Below are 20,658 nucleotides of genomic sequence, written 5' to 3'. Positions count from 1 at the left end.
CGGTTGTTTTGTCTCCCGCTGGATGCTCCGTGAGGCTGTTTTCTCGTACCCCCTGTTTGCTGGTCTCTGATAGGAGTCCAAGATGGCGGATCCGCGCTGCATTAGCTGGTAGAGGACCTCTGCATGAATCTCTCCTCGGTCTCTGTTCTCTGTCAGTTTTCTCACTCCATTTAGTGCTTGGCTGAGTTCTTTATCTCTTCATTTGATGTTTTAGGGTTTCAGGATTGTTGTATTCTCTGTTTGGCTTAGTTTTTCGGATCTTTGCTGTGGAGGGACAGCGTGGTGCTTCTGCCTAGAGCGCCATTTTGCCGGAACTCTCCAGAAAGAACACTCTTGACTGGTAATCAAGAGACATGGATTTTGGTTTAGACTTCACTAATAACTCGTTGTTCAGCATTAAGTGAGTTATTTAATCTCGCTGGATCCCAGTTTTCTCGTCTGTAAAATGGGCTTATATTAGTAATTCCCCAATTTATGTTCCCCCAAATATTAAGAAATGGGGTGCACACATAGATATTAAAGACACTGAGATATATTGCAGTAAAGAAGCATGTTTAACATTGTTTTGTCAAGTATGGCTCAAATTTATTTAAGAACAAAACCTCAAAAAAAAAAAAACAAGCAATATCTAGTCACATGTCATTATTTTATGATATGCCCATTGCTGTTGAGTTGATTCCAATTCACAGCAACCCTGTAAGACAGAGTAGAACTGCCCCATACCAAGGAGTGGCTGGTGGATTTGAACTGCCGGCCTTTTGGTTAGCAGTTGTAGCTCTTAACCACTGAGCCACTAGGGCTCCATTCTATGGTATACAGGTAGAGAAATGCTAATTGTGTCAGATACTTGGATTGGCTCTGTCAACCTTTTCTTTACCTTTCTAGAGGTATTGGGAAACAATAAACTCTATTTCCCAGACTTCTTTGCAGCTGGGGTTCTGTTTTAGATAACATTCCATCAATGTGAGAAGGAGAAGGCATTTGTGTTTCTTTTCATGAATCCTATACGATCTCTAAAGCCTAATTCAACTCTATAGGACTTGGATGTTTTCCTCTTGGCCATACCTTCTCTTAGGCAAAGATCTAGTTTAGATATTAGTAGATCTAGATCATTTCTTCTTTTCAGAGTTGTAATAAAATCCATGAAATAGACCTACCACAAATCAGGAAATGGTGGGTGTTAGCTGGGATAATTTTGCTCTGAAGTTTCCATCATCTTTTACAGTTTATTTCTGATTCAGTAGGACATAGTTCATTTTCCCGTGGTTGTACAGCAATTCATAAAAGAGAGACAACTTTCAAAAGAGTTGGAACTGTAACTACAGCCCCCCATGGACTCTCTGGCAGCCATCATGAAGCTGGTCACATAGAGACTGTCCTCCCTCAGAATTGCCTTTTGTTAATTTTATAGTGATGACTGTATTTATCATCACATTCCAGAACCATCTTAAGTGCTGCTCTAGTTAAAGAAGATGACTCTGGCTCCTAGATGACTCAACAAGCAACCTTAGTCAGGACAAACAACCACTCTGTCCCTAAGATTTGCTGGGTCTAAAATTGACAAAGCACCATTTTCCCTGGATCCTAGTACTTTAGACAAATAGAGACCCTGTAGTGTAACGAGCTTTAAAATTGGGCTTTTAAAGTGGGTGTCAGGTATTATCAAGGTAAATCCTTACCTTAACTTTACTAAGGTTAAGCATTGGAAGTTGGAGACTCACCAAACCATGGAATGAAGAGAACATCTGAGAGGCTGGTCCTCTAGCAAAACTGTGAGGTGGGTAAAACTTGTCTCATTACAAAATGAGAACAACTCATTTCTCCAGCTTTCAGCAGGAAAACTTTTCCCATTCTCCCTCTATCCCCTAGAGTTTTATATCATTGCAGCTCTGCTCTCCTTGTCAAGGAAAAGAACATTAGGAAGCTCATGTATCCTGGTGTATGGTTTCAACCCTGGCTGCTCATCAGAATTACCTGGATAGCTTCATTCAGTGCAGATGCCAGCACCCCACACTTAGATACCTGACTCAGTTGGTCTTGGATGGGGCCCAAGTATATGAATTATTCAAAACTCCCAAAGGGATTCTGGCACGCGACTAGGTTGAGGACCACCAGAGTACTTTTGCCTAAAAACACCTCTTCAAAGAAATATCATGGAACAGTTTCCAGGGATGAACTAATCTTTCCCTACTCCTACTCAAAATTTCTATAAAGCAGGTTATTGCCATTCACTTTTACTTTCAAGCTTCAAGTTAGCCAAACTTTGGGTGTGGCTCTTTCCATAGTAAGAAGCTCGTAAAATGCATTAATAGTGCCAGTAATATTGCCATAGTGTTCAATATGGAGCTTCTGTCTGGTTGCTGTGCATAGCTCCTGAAATTCTATTGCCCATCCTTCATCCTTGTCTGATTGTGCTCAGCTATCCCACACTTTGATACTCCCAGAACCTGGTTTTCATCACGTGCCTGGTCTCCTGCTCCTCATCTAGCCCGTCAATATTAACCTGATAGCATGAAGTAATGAAGAATGCATGTACTTTGAGGTAGATCTTGTTCAAATCTTGACTCCACTGCTTTGTAACTCAGGATACTCTGGGAAAGTTATTCCGAGTCTTGGTTCCTTCATCTGTAAAGTAGAGATAATAACATCACCTATTCCATCAATTTAGTGCTTGACACCTGGTAAATACTCAACAAGTGTTAGGTCTTTTTCCTCTCATACCTCAATTTTTCCTTGCGCTCATTTCCAACTATTGTTTTTCTGCTATGCATCAAGAATGTGGCTAGTAATCCAAAGGATTTCTAAAGGTAGAATTTGGGGTGTGAGTAGGAAGATGTTTTAGGGACAGGGAGACCTTTTTTTGCAATTGAAATTACATCCTGCTAGTTCCCACTGACTTTGTCTTGGTTCCCACCACAAGGAGTCTGACCTTGGCATTGAGGACAGAATAGGATGGAGAGAAACTAATGGATGTGGTAGGAAGAATGAGCTGAAGAAACCCTCAAATAAACATCAGTGAGGGGTAGAAAAATAACCCCATAGAAGACCTAGAAAGGACAGACCACCAGATGTCCAACTAGGAAGCAGAAGTCCTGGCTGGATTAGGTTCCAAACCACAGAATCTGAATTTTGGGAAGAAAGCATTAAAAACAATAAATAACCCAAAGGCAAATTTAAGATTCAACTGCCTTAAACTGTAATAACTTAGACACTTGTATAAGACAAATATTCCAGATGGCAAAGTGAAATGATGAATTATAGAGAAGGAAGTAGCTAATATCCTGTGCAAGAGTTTGAACCTTCCGTGAAGGGGCAGCCTTGGGAAGCCTGGTGTTTCTAGGATCAAGGAATGGGGTGTTATTTGATGAAGGTCAGCTGGCCCCACTGGCCAATCCTGGGAGCTCAGGGATCAGGTACGATTTCAAATTCCTTTCTGTCTTCCAAGAGGTTCTGGAACAAATATCTCTGGTCTGGTAGCCTCAGTAGGGCACCTGGAGTGACTGCTGGAAACGTCCAGGACTTTGATTTGATGTGGTGCAGCTGGCCTCACTGCTTGGTTCAGGATTCCATGGGCCTAGGTATGTCTTCAAATTGTTCCTGGTCCCTTTTCATCTTCTTTCTCTACTTGCATGAGGTCACTCCAGTCCTGGAATCAAGCAGATTGAATCTAAATAGGTGAACTGGATTCAAGGACCTTGGCTGCATCCAGTCAATGGGGCCTTAGTTCTTGGGCTTCTCAACATGCAGTCTTCAGACCAGCAGCCTTAGCATTACCTGGAAGCTTATTGGAACTGCAGAACTCCAGATCTATTGAATCAGATTCTGCATTCTAACACAATACATATGCGTGTTAAAGTTTGAGAAGCGATGTTCTAGTAGATTTTATAGGCAATAGAAGGATGTAGGCCCACAAAGATCCCTGTATTCATCCAAAAGGACACTGCCCGGTTAGGGTGACTAATCTTTTCAGTAATGCTGCACTGCAGGTAGTCTCAAGGGTCCTAACAGCACTGCTAGAAACTTTGACCTCAATACCAGCAATAAAGGTCTTTGAGTCACAAGTTAGGAACCCTTGGGTTGTGAAAATGATTAATGTGCTTGGCTGCTAACAAAAAGGTTGGAGGTTAGAGTCCACCCAAAGGCACCTTGGAAGAAAGATCTAGCAATCTACTTCTGAAAAATCAGCCACTGAAAACCCTATGGAGCACATTTCTACCCTGACACACGTGGGGTTGCCATGAGTTGGAATCAACTTGACAGCAGCTGGTTTAGGTCCCAAGCTTGGCCCATTCAGTGCTGAATCTCAGCTCTCAGTTACTCAATACCTTTGTCTTCCTTCTCTCGTGGAGCAACTCATTCCATCTGGAAGAAAGTCATGGAATAAAAGAAAATTGTATAAAACGCTTACAATAACAAAATTCAGATTCCTTTCCTCATCCTTCATTATCTGGTCCCTGATTATGCTTAGGTTTTATTTCTTGCCTCTTCCACTTTGCCACAGCCACATTTGCCTTCTTTCTTTTTGAACATACCAAATTTATTCCCAGCTCATTTCCAGTCATTGTTGTCTCTATGGGAACATTCTTTTCTTTCTTCACATCTTATTATTGTTGAAATCTCATTATTTAAGTATCAGAACAAATGCTGTTTACCCAGAAAGACCAAACCTGCCACTCTATCTAAAATCGTACCCCACCCCATCAATCTGTCACATTATCCCATGTGACTTTCTTCACTGCACTTAATGTTACCTGATATTCTCTTGTTTATATTTACTAATTTATTCTCTCCTCCCCTACCACATAAAATATAAGCCTTATAAGAGTAGGGAACAGGCTCCTCTTATTGATTGCTATATCCCAAGTGTCTAGAACAGAGCCTGACATGGAGAATTTATTCAATGAGTGCTTAATGAATTTAAGTAAATGATAGGGCTAAAGTGAAACTATTGACTTTTGAATTATCTGTGTATTCCTGCTCTCCCTGCTCAAACCACACTACTCATACCCATAGAAAACTCAGAAGGGCTGAGCTAGTAATGCCCTAGGTCTGGATCATAGGATTGAGACAGGTCACATTGTGGTGACTTCAGAGCTCTGTGGTATTTCAATTCAACAGAGTTCCGTAAACCTTATTGATTGCCTGCCCATGTATAAGGCACTGTGAAATCTAAAGAGGGATGTGACAAGTTTCCTGACCTCAAGAGCCTCTCCTTAATCAGGCAGACAAGTAAATAAGCAAATAATTACCATGTGATGTGAAAAGTGCCGCAGCCCCAATATGTACAAGTTATCAATGTAGAAAGGAAGAAGGAGAGTTTAACTCCAAATGAGAAGGGCTAGAGATATTTTGGGCTTTAAAGCATGAACAGGAGTTTGCCAGAGGGACATAAAGGCAAAAGACAATCTAAGGAGACAAAAAGGCAGGTACAAAAGGTATAAAGGCAAGACAGAGTCTGGAAATGCAAATAGTTTGTTAATGGCAGAATGCAAAGTGCATGGTTTGAGCAGGCAGAGCAAAAGAAGGTTGGAGAAGGGGGCAAGGGCTCGTAATAATACATTTCCTTGAGGTGCTGGACCCACTTTATGTTTGAGGTCAGAGGCAAGCATCTCAAATTCTCCTTCGTTCAAAAGAGCCAACAGGGAGTTTAGCTGGGAGTATGTTGCAACCTCCAGCCTTCCTCTGTGCTCCCCTTGGGCACCATGAGCACCGTGCCCAGGGATTTCAAAAGCCCCACATGCTGGACCCATTAGGCATTGCATGCTCCAGTGTCTGAGTCATTTCTCCCTCTGCCAATGGTGACTGAACCCAGAACTCTCCACTAATTTAATTTGAGGTGACTCACTCAAGTCTCACCCGGGACTTGAAGCTTGAAAACCTTAACAGCAATACGTTGGCAGTAAGACTCTTGGTTCAAATTGTCTAAAGGTCAGCGGTTCACCAGCTGCTCCGTAGGAGAAAGATGTGGCAGTCTGCTTCCATAAAGATTTACAGCCTTAGAAGCCCTATGGGGCAGTTCTACTCTGTCCTACAGGGCTGTTGTGAGTCAGAATCTACTCTATGGTAGCAGATTTGGTTTTGTCTAGGAGCCATTGGGAGTGAGGGGTTTATCTGGAGAGCAGGGGAGTGGCCAAAGGCAGGATCTTTGGGTTTGCTCACAGAGCTGGAAAGGACAACATCATCCATTGCATGTCATTGCTTGAACTCCAGCTGGTAGCCAAGTGCAAAAAATGACCCTCTGGGGAACATCTAGCTCAATTGGCACAACACAGCTTATAAAGACAATGTTCTACATTCTACCTTGGTGAGTAGTGTCTGGGGTCTTAAAAGCCTGTGAGCGGCCATCTAAGATACTCCACTGGGCTCATCCCTTCAGGAGCAAGGGAGAATGAAGAGAACAGGATACAAGGAAAAGATTAGTCCGAAGGACTAATTGTCCACAGCTACCAAGGCCTCCACCGGACTGAGTCCAGTACAGCTAGATGGTGCCCGGCTACCACCACTGACTGCTCTGACCAGGATCACAACAGAGGGTTCTGGACAGAGCTGGAGAAGGATGTAGAGCATAATTCTAACTCACAAAAAAAAAGACCAGATTTACTGGTCTAAAGGAGACTGGAGAAACCTCGAGAGTATGGCCCCCAGGCACCCTGTTAGCTCAGTGGTGAAGTTACCTCCGAGGTTCACTGTTCAGCCTGGGAGTGGACAGCCCCGTAAAACCAAATGAGACTAACGAGGTACAGGAGTCCAGTGACAAGGGCCAGAAGGCAGAAGGGGACAAGGAAACTGGTGATAGGGAACCCATGGTTGGGTAAGGATATTGTTGATGTATTGTGAGATTGTTAACCGTTGTCATAGGACAACATTTGTAGTAACTGTTAAATGAGAAAGTATTTTGTTCTGTAAGCCTTCATCTTAAGTGAGAATAACAGCACAATTGGAAGAGCATAGTCAATGTCACTGAACTGTGCATGTAGAAATTTTTGAAATGGTGTATCTTTGGCTATGTGTATTTTCACCAAAAAAAAAAAAAAGGTTGAGAAGTCAGAGGGTTGACATGTTGTGGGGTTGTTAACCAACGTCATAAAACAATCTGTGTACTACTGTTTCATGAGAAACTATTTGTTCTGTAAGCCTTCACCTGAAGTACAATAAAAAAAAAAAAAAAAAGACCCTCAAATATGTTTTGTTTGGCACCCCAAATTTTGTTTTAAAAAATAAAACCAAAATTTAAAAAATGGAGCTTTGACCTTAAATTCTAGACTTCTGGATTCTCTCAGAGATTTGAAAGTCCTTTGTAAAGTAACTTTGTGAGGGAAGAGTCGGTGTTCTGTATACAGGCTGTGTGCTCGCTCCCCAGCTTCATATAGTCTTCACCCCAACTTTCACACTCGGCTGCCCGTACTTATACCCAGAATGCTTCACTGGTTTACTGTAACCTTTTGGCCCCTGTGGGCATTCGAGTTTGCATCCCTTATTCAAAAGCCATCACCAAGAGAACAAGCTGATGACATTTTCAGTAACAGAAGAGTGGACCTCAAAAGATTATCTGTTTATAAAATTTTACCTGCTCAATGCTCAGGAATTCATTAGAAAATAATGTAAAAAAAAAAAAAAAGTCATGAAAGTCTCTCCATTCTCTTTCTTCTCTCCAGACAGAATGCATAGGAGACACCTGTGAGACCGGGGTTATGTTTTCTTTATTGTTTTATCTTATGTATCCCGTCATTATTGTATCATAGTATGTATTTAATCGATGTTCAGTGAGTATATAATGAATAGAATGACATCGCTGATACATGGCTGGTGCACCTAGTATCCTCCCCCAGGTGACCTGATGCCCTATATATTGCACAGAAAGTTTTATTCTTTCCTCCATCTATACATGTTGGAGTCTTCCCATCCTTTAATCTGTACTCATACGCCTGCTTTTCCAAGAAGCAGTCCATGACTTCCCCAGGCTGGAAATAATAGCTTTCTCTTATGTTTTCAGACTTAGTACTCATTTGTTGTTATTATGTAATTCCCCGAGTCTTGGCTTCTTCCTTTGTAAAATGAGAAAAAAATAATAGCTACTTCATAGTATCATTATGTGCATTGAATTTGGAACATAGTAAAAATGATAACTGCAAACACTTATTATATGCCAGGACCCCTTCCAAGTGTTTTGCATATTACTAGCTAGTTTAATCCTCACAACATACCTATAGGTAAGAACTGATTATTGTTGTTAGGTGCCATGCAGTCGATTCTGACTCATAGTGACTCCTTGTGACAGAGTAGAACTGCCCCATAGGGTTTCCTAGGCTATAATCTTTACAGGAGCAGATCATCAGGTCTTTTCTCCCGCAAAGTCGCGGGGTGGGTTCGAGCAACCAGCCTTTCAGTTAGCAGCCAAGCACTTAATCATCGTGCCACGAGGGCACTTTAGAACTGATGTTATATTCCCCATTTTAAATATGAATAAGCCGAGGCACAAAAAGGTTGTTACTTGCTCAAGATCACAAGATAATAAGTGCTAAAGCCAGACTTTAAACCTGGGAATTTGGATCCAGAGTCTATGCCCTTAACCACTAAGTAATACTGTCTCTCTTCTGAAGTGAGGTTTACATATATGGTAGTATTCTTTGTGCTAGAGATTGCTAGTTGTCCTCCATTATCCATAGTCTCCTTAGTTGGAGAACTTCTGATTTTTAGCTGGACACGTGACGGCTTGGGAATGAAAACTGTTTCCCAGCCTCCCTTGCAGTAACATGTGACAATGTGACTAAATTCCTAATGGAAAGTTAACAGGAGTGTTGTTAACTACTGGACTTGTCCTTAAAGAGAGAGGGCATTTTCTTCTTTGAACTTTCTTTGTTTTTCTGTTGGAATATGTACATGATGGCTATGGCTTAAGCAGCCATTTTGGGCCATTAGGTGGAAGCCATGTTTTTAGAATGGTGAAAAAATATTGAAGAGTTCTGTATCCTTGGTCATTCTGGAGCTGCCATACTGGCCCTAAACTACTTACTTCTATAATTCATTTATTATATTAGAGAGAAACAATTATCTATTAAAAGCAGTGCTATTTTGTATTTTTAGTTACCTGCAGCCAGATAGACTCTCACTTGCTTTTAAAACATGATTACACTAGCTGAAAAGAAAGGTGGGAGGAGGGAAGTTTCAAATAACATAAACAAAGGCTTACAGATGCGATCCCCTTTCTTTCTTTTTCCTCTCTTATTTAGGCAAGAGAATCTTCAGGTAGAGAACTCATTTTGAAAAATAGCTTTATCAGCAAGTCTCTCCTGTCAGCTTTCTGCCTTCCAGAAGTACCACACATGCAGCAAGAATGCAAAACATCCCTGAGGCCAAGCAAAACCTTGGAACTATGAGAATACAAATGGCATTGATTTCTATTTTATCATTGTCAGATATGGGTCTATTCCCAATTTGAACACTGACTTACCTGTATGATTTTGTCACATATTCTCTTATATTTTACCTTAGTTTCTCCATATGTAGAATGAAGGACTGGAAAAGACCACAAATGGCACAAAGGTTTGCTTTTGTAGACCATATCCAATCAATTGGTTGTGTTTGCCTGGAATACTGCAAGCCATGAGCGGTATTTGAAGAGCAATGTCTGCCATTGGAGAGAAGCGTGTGGTAGCATATCTGCCAAGAATTTTCACCTGGATTAGATGATCATCTAGGCTCCCACACAATTTTATGTTCATGTAAAAAAAGCCACAGGGAAAGAGGACAAGAAAACAAGAGATAAGAATATGATTTTTTAAAAAGAATTATGAGAAAACAAAGTATAACAATAGAATTAACACTTATACTGGATGCAGTAAAGAGCATAATTAACATTGCAGAAAATCAAATCCAGTAATGTAGCAGACAAACATAAAAATAATGCAGAGACAAAGGACAAAATTTGGAGGAGGATAGGAGGAAGGTGGGTATGGCTATAAAAGGGTAACACAAAAGATCTTTGTGGTGATGGAACTATTCTGTATCTTGACTGTGGTGGTAGATACATGAGCCTATACATGTAATAAACTTGCATAGAATTAAGCACACACATGCACATACACACATAAACACAAATAAGTGCAAGTAAAATAGGAAATCTGAATAAGATCAGTGGGTTGTATACATATCAATATCTGATTGTGATGTTGTACTATTGTTTTATAAGATATTATCATTGGGGAAAACCGAATAAAATGTACAAGGGATCTCTGTATTATTTCTTACAACTGTGTAAGGATCCACAATTATCTCAAAATTAAAATTTTAATTAACAAAAAAAGGAAAAAGCCATAAAGACACAGATACACACACACACACACACACACACGTATATATATATATGGGAAATTTGGAAACAAGGGAATAAAGATTCAAAATACAGACACGCGGTGTTTTGAAATGAAGCTAGAAACAATAACTAAAGGTAAAAATAGCTTAAAATGTTTCTGCCCTAAAAAAAAAAAAAAAACCCACGAATATTCACTAATTGAAGGGGTTCACTAAAATCCAGGCATAATGAAAAACAAGAAATTTATTCTTAAACACGTAGTGACAAATGTTCTCTATTATGAGGATTGCAGCCAAAAATGACAGCCAGAAGAAGCCAGGAACCAAGAGCTGGTGAGCAGCGCTGGGGCCAGAGCGGAAGCTCATAGATCAGTGCTGCTGATGAAACCTTCCCCCCATCACTTGTTTTAGGGAGTCCTTCCCCCTTAGGGTCGCTATCAGTTGGAATCAACTCAATGGCAAAGGGTTTGATTTTTTTTTTTTGCCTTAGAGCAATGAACTGGTAACAAACTGAAAATGCTGTTGGACCACAGATGCTGCAGAAGAAACATTTTCACTGAAAGGGAGACTGGATAAATTTCCCTATCATTCATTAACAATATCTTGAAAACCATGATGGCAACACTTACAGTGTAGATCTGGGTACAAAGCAAATTCAACTATCCCTAGGAATTTTTTTTCATTTTTTATATCTTAATGCTACACATTCAGTCAGTGAACATTTATGGAGCACCTGGTAGGTGCAGGGCACAAGGAATGTACATAAAAAAATTGAATCACCCCTGGTCCCTACCTTGAACAGCCTATACAGATGAACACATAATACTAAATATAAGAGCTATGTTTTTCAATTGTTACTCACATGCCAAACACTGCACGAGTACTTTATATGCTATTTCATTAAATTATTACAATAATTCCATTGAAGGCAGCATTGGGATTTTACTCTAGGTCTGTGTGAGCCAATGACTCTGTTATTTCTCTGTGCTCACTGTCTACTATTTTTCAAGGTGAGGGTCAAATCATACAGCCACCATAAAATAGTCTATAAGAATGTATATGTTCATTCATTCAACAAATAATTTATTCACATCATTTGTATACAGGCTCTGAGATACAATGATGAGAAAACAAGACAGGGACCCATCCTCAAGGAGTTTCAAGTCTAATGGGGGAAACTAGCATTAATCCAATGATTAAATGAATATATGACTGTACGTGTCCATCGAAAGTACTATGAACAAAAGATGCATGTTTCTTTTAGAGCATATATGGAATAGATTTGACCTAGTTATGGAATTAAGGACGGTTTCTCCAAGGAAGTGACCCTTGTCAAGAAATAAGGACAATTAAGACTTATCTGATTGACTAATGGAAGGAAGACCCGCCAGGAAGAGACAACAACCTGGGCTAAGCCCCCTTGATGGGAAGGAGCATGGCAAGAATGATGGACTGGAAGAAGACCACAGCAGAGAGAGTGAGGGAGCGTGTGGGCCAAGATAAGGATGGAAACTTAGAAAAGACGAGGGCATGCCAAACCTTATGGCCCATATAAGGACTTTTAACAAAATCCTAAAGCAAGAGGAAGCCATTGGAGGGATTTAGAAAAGGAGTGGTGACGACATGATGAGTTTTGAATTTTCAATTGATTATTTTTCTTGCCTTTTATAGCTAAGGCTGACAATGTGAAGTTCTCAATTATATTCTGGCTTACACTGTTTATTTGACACCAAGTGACAAAAATCTCATCTTCCTAATTTGAGAGGAGACTCCTTGGAGGTTAGGGCTATATCTTAAACTGTATGTTATTGGATCTACGACATCCAAGTAAGATGAATATTTATTGTTATATTCCATTAAGAAAGAGAAAACATTCACCCTTCAGCCAATTATTAGACAGGTCTATAAAACAAACAACAATGCACATGAGGAACGTGCTTCTTAGTTCAGTCATGTATATGAGACCAAATGGGCAACACTTGCCCAAAAACAAAGACGAGACAGCAATAAGGGATGGGAAAACTGGACGAATGGAAACAGGGAAACTGAGATGGAAAAGGGGAGAGTATTGATGCATTGCAGGGATTGCAACCAATGTCACAAAACAATTTTGTGTATAAATTATTGAATGAGAAACTAATTTGCTCTGTTAACTTTCACCTAAAGCACAATAAAAAAAAGTTAAAAAAAAGAAAGAAAGAGAAAACACTCCTAATTAGATGGGCCATTGACTGTAAATAGCAACTTGGTTCCAGAGATTTAAAAATGTGAAACAGTGTGCATCTTTAACTGGACAGAATATTATACTTTCTTCAACTCTCCTATAGTGGCCTAGTACAGCCCTGAGTTTGTTATAAGTGTGCTAGACTTCAGATGAGAAGACTGAAGTTTGCATCCTGGTTCTTCCATGAACCTGGGCAAGAATCACTTAACCTTTTCAGGTCCCAATCCACTCCTCTGTAAAATGACCATATGATGACTGTGCTATGAGGTTACTTCCAGCTCTACTTCTCTGAGCAAGAGCCATCTGTCAACAGCTCCAGGAAGACCACTTTGAGGCCTTCCTCTGCTGAAGTGTACTTCTTCTGCAGGAAGCTGCAGGGACTCCCCTGTATTTCTGCAGGGAGAAGGCAGTAGGTATTGTGCCTGGAGGCCACACAGCCCTGAGCTAGAGACAGAAAACCGAAGGCTCAAGAAATCCAGTGACCAAGGAAAGTGTCTGTGGACTCTGTGTTAACCAGACATGGGAGCAGAGCATGGGCTGTTTCCTGAAAGAATTATGTTACCACAGTGATTTAGAGTCTTCTCTTCCCCTCTTCCTTTGCTTCTGAGAGAATAGCAAGTTATCATAGACCAGGAGTCAGAAGTGCATGAAATTGTTAAAAAGGTAAAACCGGAGACAGCGCAAGATGGAGGCTTAGTCAGACACACCATGCTGTCCCCATATAGCAAAGTCTTGAGCCACCAAGTGAAACAGATACATACGACAACCTTTGAACACTGAGCAGCAAACGAAAGGATGAAGAGTTAGATTGAACACTGATTGGAAAGAGAAACTGAATGAAAACAGTGAATGTGGAGAGTTATGAATCGTAGGCGCCCTGCCAGCTGGCCCAGTGCAGTGTGGCCATCTTGAGACAAAGTGAACAGCATTCCTGAGTGAGGAGCACAGGAAGACAGCTTCACAGAATTCCCAATAGGAGACAGAAATACTGCATAGACAAACCCAGAATGAAGCAAGGTGAGCAGAACATGAACCAGATATAGGGAGGGAAAGTGTGCAAGGCAAGCGAGACATCCAGGGATCCTGGTAACTGCAGAGCAGTGAGAGAGCCAGAAACTAGGGACAGGACTACTCATTAGCAGTGTTCCCTGATCATTTGGGTGGGTGGTGCCCATGGAGCAGTGGATACAAAGATAGCTAGCTGGAAATCCCCCATCCTAACTGGACACTGGGAAGCACCCTTCCTTCCTGGCATTTGGTTGGGGCCAGGCCCTGACGGCCAGCTACAGCCTGTGAGGAGTACCCCAGTGCCCACACCAGTGACTAGAGAAGTGCACTCCTCTCCCTCAGCCCTCCTGGTGACCAGCGGTGCATACCCCCCATCCCACCTGCCTGGTGACTGGCAGTGCAAGCCCTCTCCTCTCCCCTGACCTGCTTATGACTGGCAACATGTGCCATCCCACCCACCCGGTGACAAGCAGCACACCTACCACACCACCCCCTGGCCTGCCAACAAGCTGCGTGCACTCCCACGGCAGCAGGCTGGTGTCCAGTGACTAGCGGCATGTGTTCCCATGCCACCAGACCAGCGACAAGTGACACACACTCCTGCACCATCATACCAGTGACCAGGGATGTGTACCCACCCCACACACTCCCCCGCCACTCTGCCCACCCAATCAGCAACCAGCGGCATGCACTCTCGCACCAGCAGACTGAAGGGCACACTATCTGCCCACCCCACTGGCCCCCTGCCACCCCACTCACACAGTGACCAGTGGTGCGAGCCCCCCCACCAGCACTGGTGGTGCGAGTTCTTGTGCAGCCTGCTCAGTGACTGGTGACCCGTGTACTCCTACCTTGACCACCTAGTGACTGGTGGCATGGACCCACCACACCCACAACCTGGCAACCGGTGAGAATGCTCCTTGCAGCCCCACCTGGATACTGGCTGGACAGGCACATCACCTCATCAGCAACACGCATCATATCCTTATAGGCATCATCTGCACCTGTGACAAATGACAACCAGGAGATCCTAGTGCCTGCATCCAACATCTGCTTGGCTACAATGTCACACATCTCACACCCAGACAGTTCTTGCAGGCTGACTGCACATGCACTGAAACCCCTTGATTCTCCCCCACCTACTGAAGTGCCAGTTCATACACACATAGAGAGCCTATCCTGTCCATTTGGGTAGCACTGACTCACAGCAGCTGCAGAGGCTTCCTGCCTGATCTCCAGAGGATGCACAAACTGCTAGCACCAAACTGGAAGGACCCAACAGTCCCACAAGAGCTGCAGAAGGACCCTAACAACTCAACACTTGTCACCCAACATCAGGGAAAGAACATGTTCTCCCACCTCCACTCAATCCTTTAAGGGAAGACATACAAGCCTAACCACAGAGGACTCACATGTGGGTGTGACCCACCATACCCACTAGTGAGAGGAAATCACGCCTAGTCAACCAACACCACCAAAGTCACACATAGAGCGGTACCACAAAACAACAATTAAAAGAACACAAAGGAAGAAAGACATTCTAAAAAGAAAGAGAAGAAATAAAGATCCTGATATATCAAAATGAAAGAAAACAAAAAAATCAGGACAAAACAAACATATAATCAATCAATCAATAAATAAACACCTTAATGCATCAGAGACAGCAAACAATAGCAAATCATATGAAGAAACATGATAAGATGGCTCAAACAAGTGAGCAAAATAAGGGGACAGAAAACCTTTCTGTGGAAGAAATGATAATAAAACTACTGGATAAGGAATTCGAAAGATTAATTTTTAGACTTCTCAAAGAGATCAAGGAAAACACAGAAAAAAACCCTAGAAGACTTCAGGAAAACAATACAAGAACAAAATAGACAAATAAACCATTCAAAAACAACAATTAGAAATCCAGAAGATTAACAATAAAATAGCAGAAATAGATAACTCAATGGAAGGACATAGAAGTAAAATTGAATCAATGGAAGAAAGAATCAGCAAAATACAGGACAAATCCATTGATACTAATCTGTCTGAGTAACAATCAGAAAAAAGAACGAAGGAAAATGAAGAAACCCTAAACTTATGTGGGACATCATCAAGAGAAATAATTTATGCTTAATAGGAATTCCAGAAGAGAAGGGAAAAAAATGTACAGGAGAATTTCTGAAGAAATATTGGCAGAAAACTTCCCAAATACCATGAAAGACTAGAAGGTTTCCATTCAAGAAGCTCACAAAAACCCATAGAGGATAGGCCTCAAAAGAAATTCACCAAGACATATAATAATCAAACTTTCCAAGACCAGAGGCAAAGAAAGAATTCTCAGAGCAGCTTGTGAAAAATGAAATGTTACTTACAAAGGGGCACAAATAAGACTAAGTGTTGATTTCTTGTCAGAAACCATGCAGGCAAGAAGGGAATGAGATGACATATATAAAATCCTTAAAGAAATAATTGCCTACCAAGAATCATATATCCAGCAAAATTGTCTTTCAAAAATAATGGCAAAAGTAGAACATTCCCAGATAAGTAGAAATTAAGGGAATTTGTAAAAACCGGGCCAGCCCTATAAGATCTATTAAAGGGAGTCCTTTGGACAGAATGACATCAGACAACAAACTAATGACATCAGACAACAAACTAAGATAAAGACACACAACAGAATCACCCAGATACCAACCCAGATAAAGACTTCACAAATGTAAAATAAAGCCGAAAAAGTGATTACAGAGAACCAGAGATGTTAAATGGTAAACAACGACAACATCAAAACAAAAAGGGAGAATAAATGGTGTAGTTATAGAACTTCCACATGGAGAGGAAGTCAAGGCAATTTCAAGATATCACAGGCTGTTTTAAACTTAGGAGGATAAAGGTTAATTTCAGGATAACTACAAAGAAAATTAATAAATCTATTCACCAAAATAAAGAATAAAATGAAAAAGACCCAGTAAACAGAAAAACAACAACAACAAATGATAGGAAAAGAAAATCCATATACAAAAAGAACTCAGCACAGAAAATTAAGAGAACAAAGAAACTGTTAACAACTCACACACACACGTATAAAAAAATGGCAGCAGTTAATATCACATCAATAATCAATAATCACAGAGTGTAAATGGATTAAGTGCTCTAGTCAAGAGGCAGAGAGTGGCAGAATGGATTTTTTAAAACAGATCCATCAATATGTTGCCTACAAGAGATATACCTTAGACACAAAGACATAAATAGGTTAAAAAATCAAAAGATGGAAAAAATATATCAAAAATACAAAGTAGTAACCAAAAGACAGCAGGAATGGCCGTAACAATTTCTGATAAAACAGAATTTTAAATAAAGTCAAAATTCAAATTCAAAATTCATTATAAGAGACAAAGAAGGGCATTACATAATGATTAAAGGGTGAATTTACCAAGAAGACCTAAGAATAATAAATATGTATGAACCCAATGACAAAGCTCCAAAGTACATAAAACAAACTCTAACAGAACTGAAAAGAGAAATAGTTCTACAATAATAGTAGGAGTCTTTAACACACCACTTTCAATGATGGACAGAATAACTAGAAAGAACTGAACAAAGATACAGAAGTTCTAAATAACACAATCAACCAACTTGACCTCATAGACATATACAGAACACACCACCCACCAGCAGCACAGTACACATTCTTCTCCAAAGCACATGTATCATTATTCAGAACAGACCATGTTTTAGGCCACAAAGCAAGCCTCAATAAATTCAAAAACATCAAAATAATACAAAGCATCTTCTCTGATCAGAACGCTATAAAACTAGATATCAGTAACAGAAAGAGCAAGGAAAAAAATTAAACACACAGAAACTGAATAACACCCTCCTTAAAAACTATTGGGTAATAGAAGAAATTAAAAAATTCTTAGAATCAAATGAGAATAAAAACACAACATACCAAATCTTTGGTACACAGCAAAAGCAGTGTTCAGAGGAAAATCTATAGCAATAAATGCACATATCACAAAAGAAGCAAGGTCCCAAATCAATAACTTAACCTGACGCCTTGAACAAATAAAAAAGGAACAGCAAAAGAAGAGCACAGTTACCAAAAGAAAGGAAATAATAAAGATCAGAGCAGAAATAAATGAAATGAAAAACAGAAAAACAATAGAATCAACAAGACTAGAAGTTGTTCTTAGAGAGGAGCAATAAAATTGGCAAACCACTGGCCAAACTGAAAAAGGATAAGAAAAGGAGAAGACACAAATAACCAAAACAAGAAATGAAATGTGTGACACTGCAACAGAACAACCTGAGACAAAGAGGATCAAAACAGAATATTATGAAAAATTGTACTCCAACAAATTTGAAAACCTAGAGGAAATGGACAAATTTCTAGACACACTACCTACCTAAACTAACACAAAGACAGGTAGAAAATCTGAGCAGACTCACAACAAAAGAAGAAATTGAAGATGTCATTAAAAAAAAAAAAAAAAAAACTTACAACAAAGAAAAACCCCAGCCCAGATGGCTTCGCTGGAGAATTCTACCAAACAGTCGGAGAAAAGTTGACACTGAGTTCTAGTCAAACTATTCCAGAACACAGAAAAGGAAGAAATACTCCCTAATTCATTCTATGAAGCCAGCATAACCCTGATACCAAAGCCAGGCAAAGATACCACCAAAAAAGAAAATTACAGACGCAAAAGTTCTGAACAAAATTCTAGCCAACAAAACTTAAGATCATATCAAAAAAAAAAAAAAAAAAAACATGATCAGGTGGGATTCATACCGGGGATGCAACGGTGGTTCAACATTAGAAAATCGATCAGTGTAATTCACCACACAAATACAACAAAGGAAAAGAATCACATGATCATCTCAATCACTGCAGAAAAGGCATTTGATACAATCCAATACCCTTTCCTGATAAAAACTCTCAGTAAAATAGGAATAGAAGAGAAATTCCTCAACATAATTAAGGGTATATATGCAAAACCAACGGCTAACGTTATTCTCAATGGAGAGAAATTGAAAGCATTCCCCTTGAGAACAGAAATGAGACAAGGATGCCCATTATCACTACTCTTAGTCAATATTGTACTGGAAGTCCGACCTACAGCATAAAGCAAGAAAGTGAAATAAAGCATATCCAAACTGAAAAGGAAGAAGTAAAACTTTTTATCCCTATTCCCAGATGACATGTTGCTATACATAGAAAATCCCAGCGATTCCACAAGAAAGTTACTGGAATTAATAGAAGGGTTCAGCAAAGTGGCAGGGTACAAGATCAACACACAAAAATCAATTGGGTTCCTCTTTGCTAAAAAGAACTCCAAAAGGAAATCAAGAAAACATTACCATTTACAATAGCCCCTGTCTTAGTCATCTGGTGCTGCTATAACAGAAATACCACAAGTGGATGGCTTTAACAAAGATAAATTTATTCTCTCACAGTCTAGTAGGCTACAAGTCCATATTCAGGACGCCGGCTCCAGGAGAAGGCCTTCTGTCTCTGTTGGCTCCAGAGGAAGGTCCTTGTCATCAGTCTTCCCTTGTTGTGGGAGCATCTCAGCACAAGAACCTCACATCCAAAGGACACACTGTGCCCCTGGCACTGCTTTCTCGGTGTTATGAGGTCCCCATGTCTCTCTGCTCACTTCTCTCCTTTATATCTCAAAGAGATTGGGTTAAGGCACTATCTAATCTTGTAGACCTCATCAATATAACTAGTGCTAATCCATCTTATTACATCATAATGATACCATTTACAACACATAGGGAAATCACATCAGATGACAAAATGGTAGACAATCATACAATACTGGGAATCATGACCTAGCCAAGTTGACAGATATTTTGGGGAACACAATTCAATCCATGACAGCCCGAAAAGGATAAAATACCTAAGCATAAATCTAACCAGGGATGTAAAAGACTTATATAAGGAAAACTACAAGAGGCCAACATAAATGGAGAAGCAACATTCTTTAATGAAATGGAAAAACTAATCTCCAACTTTATATGGAAACGCAAGAGGCCCCGAATAACTAAAGCAATATTGAAGAACAAAGTAGGAGGCCTCACACTTTCTGATCTCAAAACTTAACTATACAGCCACAGTAATCAAAACAGTCTGGTACTGGTTCAGCAACAGACACACAGACCAATGGAATAGAATTGAGAACCCAAAAGTAAGTCCATCCATCTACGGGCAGCTGATCTTCAAAAAAGTGTAGAAGTCCATCATTGGGGAAGAAAGAGTCTCTTTAACAAATGGTGCTGGAAAAACTGGATATTCATTTGCAGAGAAATGAAACAGGATGCATACCTCACACCATACACAAGAACTAACTCAAAACGGATCAAAGACCTAAATGTTAAAGCTAAAACTATAAAGTTCCTGGAAGAGAATATAGGGACAAAACTAGGGGTCATAATTTTTGGCATACATAGACTTTTGCACCAACTAAAAATGCATGAAGAACAGAGGATAAATTAGATAACTGGGACCTCCTGAGAATTAAATACTTATGCTCATCAAAAGAAGTTACCAAGGAGTTCCGGCAAAATGGCGCTCTAGGCAGAAGCACCACGCCGTCCCTCCACAGCAAAGATCTGAAAAACTAAGCCATACAGAGAATACAACAATCCTGAAAGCCTAAAACATCAAATGAAGAGATAAAGAACTCAGCTAAGCACGAAATAGAGTGAGAAAACTGACAAAGAATGGAGAACGAGGAGGGATTCATGCAGAGGTCCCCTACCAGCTAATGCAGCGCGGATCCGCCATCTTGGACTCCTATGGGAGACCAGCAAACAGGGGTACGAGAAAGCAGCCTCACGGAGTGTCCAGCGGGAGACAAAACAGCCGGTAATTTGCGGTGTGCACTTTCCCACCCCCCACCCCTCTTCGCCCCGGCTCGGCCTCCTCTGCTTCCCGCGGCCACAGTCTCTTGACTGGGAAGCGCAGGCTGCTTGGATTCCACACACCCAAGCGGGCGGCTCTCTGGGTGCCATTTGTTGGCTGCTAGTGTTGCTTTTTTTTTTCCTGCTTCTTTTGATTTCTCACTTGCCTCTTGCTGCCTCCCCCTCCTTTTGCTTGAGTGCCTGGCTCCGAGCACCATAAT

This window comes from Trichechus manatus, unplaced genomic scaffold, assembly GCF_000243295.1.
Source record: "Trichechus manatus latirostris isolate Lorelei unplaced genomic scaffold, TriManLat1.0 scaffold00011, whole genome shotgun sequence".
NCBI lineage: Eukaryota > Metazoa > Chordata > Mammalia > Sirenia > Trichechidae > Trichechus > Trichechus manatus.
Note: the sequence above shows the minus strand (reverse complement) of the source record.